Raw genomic sequence first — 11,488 nt, 5'->3', positions numbered from 1 at the left:
TAATCCTGTCCGACTCTTTGCAACCCCATGAATTGCAGCATGCCAGGCCTCCCTGTCCATCACCAACTCCCAGAGTTCACTCAAACTCACGTCCATTGAGTCGGTGATGCCTGTTACCTTTGTTCCTGGGTACATAATGTCTTTTTAAAATTTCTCTGACTGATTTCAAAATTTTGCCTGTATTGCTGGTTTCAGCAATTTGATTATAATGTTCCTTGGTGTTTATCTTACTTGGGGTTCATTGAGCTTCTTTGGTCTGTGTATTTACAGTTTATCAAATTTGAAAAGATTTTGCCTGTTATTTCTTCAGATGTTTTTGCTGTTTCTACTTCTCTCCTTCTGGAACTACAGTTTCACATGTGTCAGATTATGTGATATTGTCCCATAGGTCACTGAGACTCGATTTTTTCCTCAATGTTTTTCTCTCTTTGCTTCATTTTGAACAGTTTCTTAAGCTATGTCTTCAAGTATATAAATCTTCTCTTCTGCAGTGTCTAAATAATTGTTCATTCTGTCCAGTGAAATTTTCATTTCAAATATTTTTCATTTCTAGGAATTCATTTGGGTACTATTTACCTTTATCCTTTATCCTTATGTTCATGTTTTCCTCTAAATCATTTAAACATAATAAGTACGTTTGCATGATTTTAGTATCCTTAAATACTAACTCCATCATCTCTGTCATTTCTCAATACATTTCCATTGATTTATTTTTCTTCCAGTTATGGGTAAAATTTTTCTGCATCTTTGCATTTCTATTCGTTTTTGATTGAATGCTGCACAATGTAAGTTTGCTTTTGAGTACTGGATTTTGTTGTAATCCCTTAAAGAGGATTGCACTCCACTCTGGCATGCCATTAAAAGACCAGGATGAACTTTTAGAAGCTTGTTTTTAAAGGTAAGACTAGAGTAGCTTTTCTTCTAGAGGTAGTTTAGTCCTACTATGAAATATGACCCTTCTGGCATCTGTCATTAAATATGTAAGATGCCTCATATATTCAACAATGCTGTGAATACTGTGCAGATTTTGGGGCTTTCTCTACAAAGATCCCTCCTCTCCATTCCTCTGCCCTGAAAATCCTGGCCACCTCAACTTCCTGAACTCTAGTCTCTGTCTCATCAATTCACAAGACCATCAGTCTCTGTTTAGTTTCCTTGTCTGTACACCACAGATCAAAATCACCTCCTGGCATAAGCCAGGTGCTTATGGGGCTCATCTCATTCGTTTCCCTTCTTTCAAGGATCATAATCCAGCGATATCTGTTGTCTATTGTCTAAAAACTGTTGTATCATATGTTTTATCCAGTGTTCTAGGTAAGTCTGTCTCTGTTACTCCCTCATGGCTGGAAGAAACCTAGAAATAAATATTAGGAGTGAGGAAATATTCTACCATTAACAGTTACTGTATAAGAATGAGCAAGAATGAGGACCTGGATCATTTTAGGCTCATACCTGGGCTAAGGAATGTTCTATTTGATTATCTAGCTACCAGGCTGTGTGGTACAAGGGAGAGAATCGTAGAGCAGGGATCTCATTCTGCCCCCTCACTATCTGTAGCAGCATTTAAAATCTTTATCTGTCCCACATCCTTTCCCTCCTTCTCCTGGTCACAGTACCCACCTTCCTTTGGAGAATTCCATGTGGTTCTGCTTGGGCTGCAATCATGCAGTTGCCCAGCTCTGCAGGAGACAGTGATGGGGATGTGATCCCTGCCCAGCCACTCAGACCTCTGTATCCCTCTACCTTGGTTACTTATTCAGGGATGAGGACCTGACCCAAGTTGGACCAATCACACCCATCTTTAAGATATTTATATGGATGCTAGGAGTAAAAAGCTTTTTCTAGAGGCATCACTGTCTGAATAGTGGTAAGCCTTCAGTTTTCGTCAGCCACATCCCACTCCTCTCCCCATTCTTAGAGTAAAGAAGATTAGGGAAGAAGGCCTGAGGAGAGGAGCAGAGGGAGTCCTCGAAACGTGAGTGAGGTCTCTGCAGTCCCAGAGGCCGGCTCCACCTCTGCACTTTCTGTCTATATGAACCAGTCAATTCCCTTTTTTACTGGTTTGAGTGGGTTTTCTGTCACTTTCAACAACAATGACAAAATATGCATATTTACCTTCAATTTCTAGGTATTGGTCCAGGTGTCCTCAAAGTGCACTGCATACACTTCAAGGAGGCATAGGATGATCCATCAGAGAGTGGGAAGGAAGCGTAAGATCTCCTAATTATGAGCAGGCATTTTTCCAGTGCGAAGACCTATATCTGCATGGCAGAATAGCATGTGCAATGGCATGAAGGCTAGATTCCATACTCCATGAAGCCAAGACCAGGATCTGCTTCATCCTTATCTTCCCCCACCGTGAGCTCATGGTCTGACTCATAGCTGACATCAAATAAATGGTTGCTGGTCTTACTACACTAACTATACAGGAGTTCATACAGCATGGTTCTGGGTTCCCCACAACTCAAAGAGCAACTTTCACAATGTCTGGAGCCCTACATGGCATGAGCCTTAAATTCCAAATGAAACAGAACCTTCAGAGGGAAGAGTGATGGCATGTACATCACAATCCTGGAAAGGACCTGGGAGAAGCTTCTGCTGGTGGCTCATGCCATTGTTGCCATGGAAACTGAGGGCTGACTTCAGTGTCACACTCCCCGGGGATACCGGCCACCAGGCTGTACTGAAGTTTGCTGCTGCCACTGGGGCCACTCCGATTGCTGGCTGCTTCACTCCTGGAACCTTCACTATTCAGAACCAGGCAGCTTTCTGGGAGCTGTCTTTCACAGCTGGTTATTGGTTATTGATCCCTAGGCTGACTGCCAGCCTCTCACAGAGGCATCTTATAGTCACCTGCCCACTGTTACCCCATGTAATGAAGACACTCCCCTGTGCCATGAGGACACTGCCATCACGGGCACCAGCAAGGGAGCTCCCCCAGAGGGTCTGACGTGGTGGATACAGGCCCAGGAAGTTCTGCAGATGCCCGGCACCATCTGCATGCCCATGGGAGGCTGTGCACAATCTCTTACTTCCGCAGAGGTCCTGAACAGATGGGAGAGGAAGAGCAGACTGTGTTACAAGGAGGAATTTCAGGGTGAATGGACTGCTCCAGCTCCTGGACTTACTGCTGTGTGTGCTTAGTCACTCAGTCATGTCCAACTCTTTGTGACCCCATGGACTGCAGCCCGCCAGGCTCCTGTGTCCATGGGGTTTCTCCAGGCAAGAATACTAGAGTGGGTTGCCATGCCTTCCTCCGGAGGATCTTCCCAACCCAGGGATTGAACCCAGGCCTCCCACATTGCTGGTGGATTCTTTACTATTTGAGCCACCGGGGTAGCCCATTCTGAAGTCGCAGGTGGGTCTGAAGGCACAGGGCCCTGCCATGCCTATTCAGTTCCCAATGGAAGATAGAGCCCTCAGCCTGTAGCTCAAAATGGGTTTACAGCTCCCACTGCTCAGGCCACTGAATGGATAGGAACAACCACTGAGTGGTCTTAAGCTATACTTTCCCAGCCTCTTAAAGAGAAAATAAAACTAAGATTGATTAAAAATAACAGTTTCTAAAATAAACAAATATTTGTTGGATAAACAAATGAATAGGGAAAAGACGGGAGTGTATAAATATGTGCTTATAGAAGGATTAGGATACACAGGCAAGCAAATTCAGAAGAGTGATAATATGCATCATGGTGAGGCAGGGGCCCAGGAATCCCTTACCTGGGATTTTTCTATGCTAAAGAAAAAGGAGATTTCTATGATAAGGGATTCTCTTTGCTAGAGAAAGACTGAGCAGTGCCACTTGTTCCAAGTCTTCTTCAGTAGTCAGTATGAGATGCTAGAGACCTAGGGAGTGAGGAAAGTGCTGACACAAGAGGAATTTAAGAGGTGGAACTACCTTGGTCACTGAGCAGGATGACAATGGGGTGTGGGAGAGGTTCTGGTCACAAAGGAGGGTGAGAGGTATCAAGAGAGAAGTGAATCAATGAGGACCCAGGAACTTCCACTTTGGGAGCCTGGGACAGATTTCATGGTGAGAAGAAAGTTTGGAGGAAACACGAGTTCAGTTGTGGGTCTCTTGTGTTTTTGAGTTGAGATGTCCAGGTGGATGTATCTTATAGGCTGTAGGATTTATCAGTGATGGAAATAAATTTGGGAGTCCTCAGGAGAGAGATAAGATCAAAACAATAAGACTGGTTATAGATGAGAAGGTTAAGGAATGAACTCCAGGTACAGCCAGAGGATGGGACAAACCCTGCAAAATTACAGTACTACAGTCATCTAGGGAACCTGTATTTTCTAAATATAAACACACACACATCCATACCCACACACACACCCACACACAAAACCCTGGCAGCAGAGACCTAAGCTGGACTCATTGGAAGATACACACAGAATGCTCAGAGTAGGGAAAGATTAGGGAGAGAGTGGAGTCCTGAAAGCAAATAAGTCTGAATATAAAAAGAAAGGGCTTTCAACACAGTCAAATGCCACTGGAGGTGAAAAATAGGGACTAGAAATGGGTATATGGCAAGGAAATACAGAGCGAACTCTTCTATTTTCTAAATGGTGTTCTTAAGTCAGCCACCAGCCTCAACACCTCCTAGAGTATTGAAATGCCTGACACCATACAGAATAACCGATTAGGAAGTGCTTTATCAGTTGTGATTACTGTCTTCCCTCTCTAAGCTTCTTTGACTACTTCAGCCTGTGCAGATCACCCCCTTCTTGAGCCTCCCACTCTGCCTCCCTCCCCAAGTATCTCATTGACTGGAGAATCCTCTGAAGACGTGACTCAGGCTTGCGTTCCCTTGCTAGCCTCCTCTCCTGCAGCATCCTGAAAGCAGGGCTGGCCAAAGGAGCAGGAGGGAGCAGGAAGCCCCCAAAGCCCACAGGGGTCCCTGCCTGGTCAGTGGTGAGTGGTGGGGCTTAATCTTAGCCGGTCCCCTAGTGAGCACTTTCTCAGTTTGCTTTAATTTCTCCAGGGTTTGGGGTGGCTGTGAGAGTGAGGGATGGGAGTTGGTGCTGTCCCACCCTTGGGCCCAAGCTCCCCTGGGACCAAAGCTCCCCTAAAAGCCTCCATTTGACAGAAGAAACAGATGATGTCCCCGGTGTGGAAAGGGCACTGGCAGAGGGGTCTCTATAATCCCAAGTACTGCTCCCTTCCAACCAGAGCTCCCAGGTCCCTGAGCCTCAGAAAGCTAATTTCCAGGCGTCTGGCCTGGAGAGTTCAATTCACTAGGGTAGGGAGAGTGGGGCCAGAAAGGAGCCACAAAGGGGCAAGCTGTGTGGCCTCGAGGCAGGACAGCCTTTCAAGGCTGATTTGCTCTGGCTAGCCTGGAGGAAGCAAATGATAATTTCCTTCCAAAGGGGGTCTGCGGCCCTTCCTGCCAAGTCCAAAGAGGAAAGCAGGAGACTGAACTTTCTTGTTGCCTTGGGACCACCATCATCTTCCCCCTCTCTTAGGCCGCTCACACTTTCAGGGACCCCAGTGGCCACCCCACAAAGCACAGAAAGCAGGTCTGTCCAGTAGTACAGTAGATCTCCACTTTGCCCCTAATCCCCACTAAGCAGTTGGGCAAGCAAGGTTAAGGGCAACCAGACTGATGTTGCCATGCCTGCCACTCCAGGGCCAGGGCTGGAAGGGCCTAGAGGAGAGGTGTTCCTTTTCAGTTCTCTTAATCCTCCTGGGTTAGACCTGGGAGAAATCAGTATCTGTTGCAAACACTTGCTAACACCCCACCCCTTTCTACTCCCACCCCACCCACTCCTCGATTATCTCAGCTTCCAGCCCCAAAGCTCTCAGTCACCCCAATACCTAGTTGAGGTTTAAAACATTGGTTATTGAATCATATTTCATTTTAGAATTATCTTCTACTTTTCCTATTTGCATTTAGGATAGAAATTTTTCTTTTTAAATCTAAACTTAATACACTCTAAATAAATTTTAAGATAAAAGATTAATAGTTTAGCAGGATGTGGCAATGTGTCCATGAATTCCTGATGATTCAAGTCTGGGAAATCCCGGTCTGAGAGGGGTTCAGAGAAGCTAGGGCTTGCCTTGGGGGAGTTGCACCACCCATGTGTCTCCAAGGAAAGAGGTCTGTCTGCCCAGAGCCTCCAGGGACCTGGAGATTCCCTGGCAGACCCTCTGGCCTAATGGAATGAATTAAAACCCCCAGTTCCACCTGTCCAGCCGTCAAGCCTATCTCCCATGCCCCCTAGGACTTTGTTTCTCCTGGCTTGGGTGGGAGCCTATACACACACACACACACACACACACACCCTCTCCCTTTCCTTCCCCTCCCTTTTTCTCTAAGCTGTGAGGCCCCTTGGGAGCTCCTTTGTAAGGTAATTGGATTTCTCCCCTTGTTAGTTCGCAATGAAAATGTAATCTATTCTGGGCCACCTCCAGGGAGGGGCACGCTCCCTTTCAGCGAGCTGGCCCAGAGCTGTGAAGCTATTCAGGACTCCCAGCCTCCAGCAGGCAGCTGCGGTTCCCTGACAATGCACTCCTTCGCCTCTGCCCCACCAGTGCGCCCAGCTCGGAAGTGGCCTTGACAGGGCCAGGGCTAGGGGGCTGGATTCTAAGGCTCCAAGATCACCACCACCCATCCCACAAGTAGGCACTGGTGGAATGTGACTTTAAGAGTACTCCCCATATTTTAAGGTGGTGGAGGGAAGTTCTCATAATACAAGTTCTAAGGCTCTAGGGCCCTTATTAAAGCAGACCCTAGGTTGGGAAGACCCCCTGGAGGAGGAAATGGCAACCCACTCCAGTATTCTTGACTGGAGAATCACATAGACAGAGGACCCTGGCAGGCTATGGTCCACGGGGTCACAAAGAGTTGGACATGACTGAGCGACTAAGCAAGCAGGAGAAGCAGACTGAGAGAGACTGCGAAGGGCAGATGCTGCCACACAAGGATGGACACATTGACCTTCCCTAGGAGATCACTGTAAGTGGTAGACTCAATCAACCGGAAGCCATGGTGGAGACTTGGAGCTACCCAACCTCGGCTGGAACCACGGACAAGCACAAACTGCTTATCCTCAGAGTTCTCTAGCTAGAAAGATGAGATGGGGGGGAAATGGATCACAATGTACTCAGACATCTGGCTGAGTACTTCTGGAGGACCATGAGGGCAAAGTGAAAAAAATGCTGGATGCTGTTATTCACTCCCTTCACTGGGAATCTCTCCTTTTTCCTTTTTCTTCTGCTTTCTCAGGCTAGTTGGCCTCAAGCTTCTCACCGTGGCTCATTTCTCTTTCTCTCTCACTTGCACACTCCTCCTGGCGGGTTCATCTATTGCTGAGGCTTTAACTCTCAGGCTGACCATTGCCTCCAGAAGTGGAGCTCCTTTCCTGCCAGCTGCCCGTGGAGCCTCTCTAGTGGCATCATCTGCATCACCATAAAGATGATGATGATTTTCATGACTGAGCGCCTCCTGTGGGCCCCGCTGTCCTGGCCCTCTGCATGGGCACTTGCCCTCCACAGAATCCCCCACTCCTGTGACTGAGGTACTGTCACTTCCCCCGGGGCGGAGACGAGTTACAGGACCTGCCCAAGGTCACCACAGCCGGTAAGTGAGGGAGTCGGGATTCACACCCAGGCAGTCTGTCTGCACAGTCTGTGGCCACAACCACACTCCAGCTTTGAAACAGACCTTCTGCTCCTCTGTTAGCCCTTTGCCTATCAGAAGGGCTACTACTCATCCCCTCAGAAAAGCCGGGGTCATGGGAGTCATCCTCAGCCCCCACCTCCTCTCCTGCCCACATCCAGCCATCACCAACCCTGTCGAGCCCCTCGTCAGACTCTTTCCAGTCCATTCTTGTTACGGACTGAATGTTCGTGATGATAGTGAAGGACAGGGAGGCCTGGTGTGCTATAGTCCATGGGGTTGAAAAGAGTCAGACACGACTTACCGACTGAACGACAGCAACAAGCAAGTCCAGTGATTTTCTTATAGCAGGTTTGGATATAGTTCATTCTGGGTTGATACCCTCAGAAATGCAGTGTGCTCTTTTCTTCACACATAGCTTCTAATCTTTATTTCAAGAAAGTTTTCTTAAGTAATAATGTTAAGTATTCTGTACTCTTGTTTTGGTTTTCTTCTTCAGGGATATGTTGGATCTTCTTTTTCCATTTTGATATCTGTCACTTTTGTTTCTCTTAACACATGTCTATTGTGTTTATTCACTATGCTCCTTCTGTTTTAGTCTTAATTTATGAAGTGATGTTTTTCCTTTTGTTTCTAATTCTCTCCTGGAGGTCTGCCATCACATTTCAGATTTTTCTAATACTAATTTAAGTTAATCTTTCATGTTTTATATCAATTTCTTAATGCATTTTTTTTAACCACTCTGAGATAACAGGCTATAGTTGTATACTTCTTGGTGTAGGCTTGTCTTTCTGCCATGCTTTTGTTGAGGTAGCAACAGTATTCTGATCCTGTTCTCTTTTTTTCTTTCTTATAATATATTCGAGCAAGATTTGACCTCAATATTTTTATTGTTTATTTCTATGTAAACTTAGTTTTCCTGAACCTTATGAAGAAGGCATGGTTCAGAATGTTTTTTATTACTACATAAATCTCTATTCTGTTGTTTTTATATAGTGTTAAAAATACAGTGTGTTGATTACTGAGAGATTTCCCAGTTCTGTCTCCCTTGCCCCATTTTTACTTGGATCAAGTCTTTACTTCATCTATATTGTTCCTGTCCTGAACAATTTTTATTCCACTCCAAGCCTTTAATGATAGTCTTTGCATTCCTGTGTTAGAGTTGTTATTAGGGATCACTATTTATCAATAGCAGGAATTTATCAGTACTATTTTTGGCTGTTATTGATCAAATTGTGTGATCTTTGTCTTTTAAATTATTCTTCACTTAATGATAAATTTCCTAATTTTAAATTTTGTATACTCAGAATTCTTGCATCTATATTCTTAAGTGCAATTGGTCTCTAGTTATTTGGTTCATATTCATCAAGTTTTGTTATTAAGATCATGCTTGCCTATAAAGTGGATTGGAGGAACTTTCAGTCTTATAAAATAACCTAGAATAATCTGAGTAACAATGGTTCAGTGTTTAAAAATTTAGTTAGAACTCAACATTTCTTCCACCTGGCCTACACTAGACCGAATTTCTCAGACTCTCTTACTGTTAGGGTTCAGTTCAGTTCAGTTCAGTCACTCAGTCGTGTCCGACTCTTTGCGACCCCATGAACCGCAGCACGCCAGGCCTCCCTGTCCATCACCAACTCCCGGAGTTCACTCAAACTCATGTCCATCGAGTCGGTGATGCCATCCAGCCATCTCATCCTCTGTCATCCCCTTCTCCTCCTGCCCTCAATCTTTCCCAGCATCAGGGTCTTTTCAAATGAGTCAGCTCTTCGTATCAGGTGGCCAAAGTATTGGAGTTTCAGCTTCAGCATCATTCCTTCCAATGAACACCAGGACTGATCTCCCTTCAGATGGACTGGTTGGATCTCCTAGCAGTCCAAGGGACTTTCAAGAGTCTTCTCCAATACCACAGTTCAAAAACATCAATTCTTCAGTGCTCAGCTTTCTTCACAGTCCAATTCTCACATCCATACATGACCACTGGAAAAACCATAGCCTTGACTAGACGGACCTTTGTTGGCAAAGTAATGTCTCTGCTTTTTAACATGCTGTCTAGGTTGGTCATAACTTTCCTTCCAAAGAGTAAGTGTCTTTTAATTTCATGGCTGCAATCATCATCTGCAGTGATTTTGTAGCCCAAAAAAAATAAAGTCTGACACTGTTTCCACTGTTTCCCCATCTATTTCCCATGAAGTGATGGGACCAGATGCCATGATCTTTGTTTTCTGAATGTTGAGCTTTAAGCCAACTTTTTCATTCTCCTCTTTCACTTTCATCAAGAGGCTCTTTAGTTCTTCTTCACTTTCTGCCATAAGGGTGGTGTCATCTGCATATCTGAGGTTATTGGTATTTCTCCTGACAATCTTGATTCCAGTTTGTGCTTCTTCCAGCCCAGCGTTTCTCATGTTGTACTCTGAATATAAGTTAAATAAGCAGGTGACAATATACAGCCTTGACGTACTCCTTTTCCTATTTGGAACCAGTCTGTTGTTCCATGTCCAGTTCTAACTGTTGCTTCCTGACCTGCATACAGGTTTCTCAAGAGGCAGGTCAGGTGGTCTGGTATTCCCATCTCTTTCAGAATTTTCCACAGTTTTTGTGATCCACACAGTCAAAGACTTTGGCATAGTCAATAAAGCAGAAATAGATGCTTTTCTGGAACTCTCTTGCTTTTTCGATGATCCAGCAGATGTTGGCAGTTTGATCTCTGGTTCCTCTGCCTTTTCTAAAACCAGCTTGAAAATCTGGAAGTTCACGGTTCACATATTGCTGAAGCCTGGCTTGGAGAATTTTGAGCATTACTTTACTAGCTTGTGAGATGAGTGCAATTGTGCGGTAGTTTGAGCATTCTTTGGCATTGCCTTTCCTTGGGATTGGAATGAAAACTGACCTTTTCCAGACCTGTGGCCACTGCTGAGTTTTCCAAATTTGCTGGCATATTGAGGGCAGCACTTTCACAGCATCATCTTCCAGGATTTGAAATAGCTCAACTGGAATTCCATCACCTCCACTAGCTTTGTTCATAGTGATGCTTCCTAAGGCCCACTTGACTTCACACTCCAGGATGTCTGGCTCTAGGTGAGTGATCACACCATCATGATCATCTGGGTCATGAAGATTTTTTTGTACAGTTCTTCTGTGTATTCTTGCCACCTCTTCTTAATATCTTCTGCTTCTGTTAGGTCCATACCACTTCTGTCCTTTATTGAGCCCATCTTTGCATGAAATGTTCCCTTGGTATCTCTAATTTTCTTGAAGAGATCTCTAGTCTTTCCCATTCTATTGTTTTCCTCTATTTCTTTGCATTGATCACTGAGGAAGGCTTTCTTATCTCTTCTTGCTATTCTTTGGAACTCTGCATTCAGATGCTTATATCCTTCCTTTTCTCCTTTCCTTTTCACTTCCCTTCTCTCCACAGCTATTTGTAAGGCCTCCTCAGACAGCCATTTTGCTTTTTTGCATTTCTTTTTCTTGGGGATGGTCTTGATCCCTGTCTCCTGTACAATGTCACGAACCTCCATCCATAGTTCATCAGGCACTCTATCAGATCTAGTCCCTTAAATCTATTTCTCACTTCCACTGTATAGTTATAAGGGATTTGATTTAGGTCATACCCAAATGGTCTCATGGTTTTCTCCACTTTCTTCAATTTCAGTCTGAATTTGGCAATAAGGAGTTCATGATCCGAGCCACAGTCAGCTCCCAGTCTTGTTTTTGCTGACTGTATAGAGCTTCTCCATCTTTGGCTGCAAAGAACATAATCAATCTGATTTTAGTGTCGACCATCTGGTGATGTCCATGTGTAGAGTCTTCTCTTGTGTTGTTGGAAGAGGGTGTTTGCTATGACCAGTGCGTTCTCT

The 11,488-nt window shown here is 44.8% G+C and overlaps 1 pseudogene; it reads left to right on the top strand.

The window, feature by feature from the left end:
* Positions 1–2,483: 2,483 nt before the first annotated feature.
* On the top strand, positions 2,484–3,144 carry LOC129655706 (40S ribosomal protein SA-like; annotated as a pseudogene).
* Positions 3,145–11,488: the final 8,344 nt, after the last annotated feature.

This window comes from Bubalus kerabau, chromosome 1, assembly GCF_029407905.1.
Source record: "Bubalus kerabau isolate K-KA32 ecotype Philippines breed swamp buffalo chromosome 1, PCC_UOA_SB_1v2, whole genome shotgun sequence".
NCBI lineage: Eukaryota > Metazoa > Chordata > Mammalia > Artiodactyla > Bovidae > Bubalus > Bubalus kerabau.
This window is presented reverse-complemented; position numbering and strand designations above follow the sequence as displayed.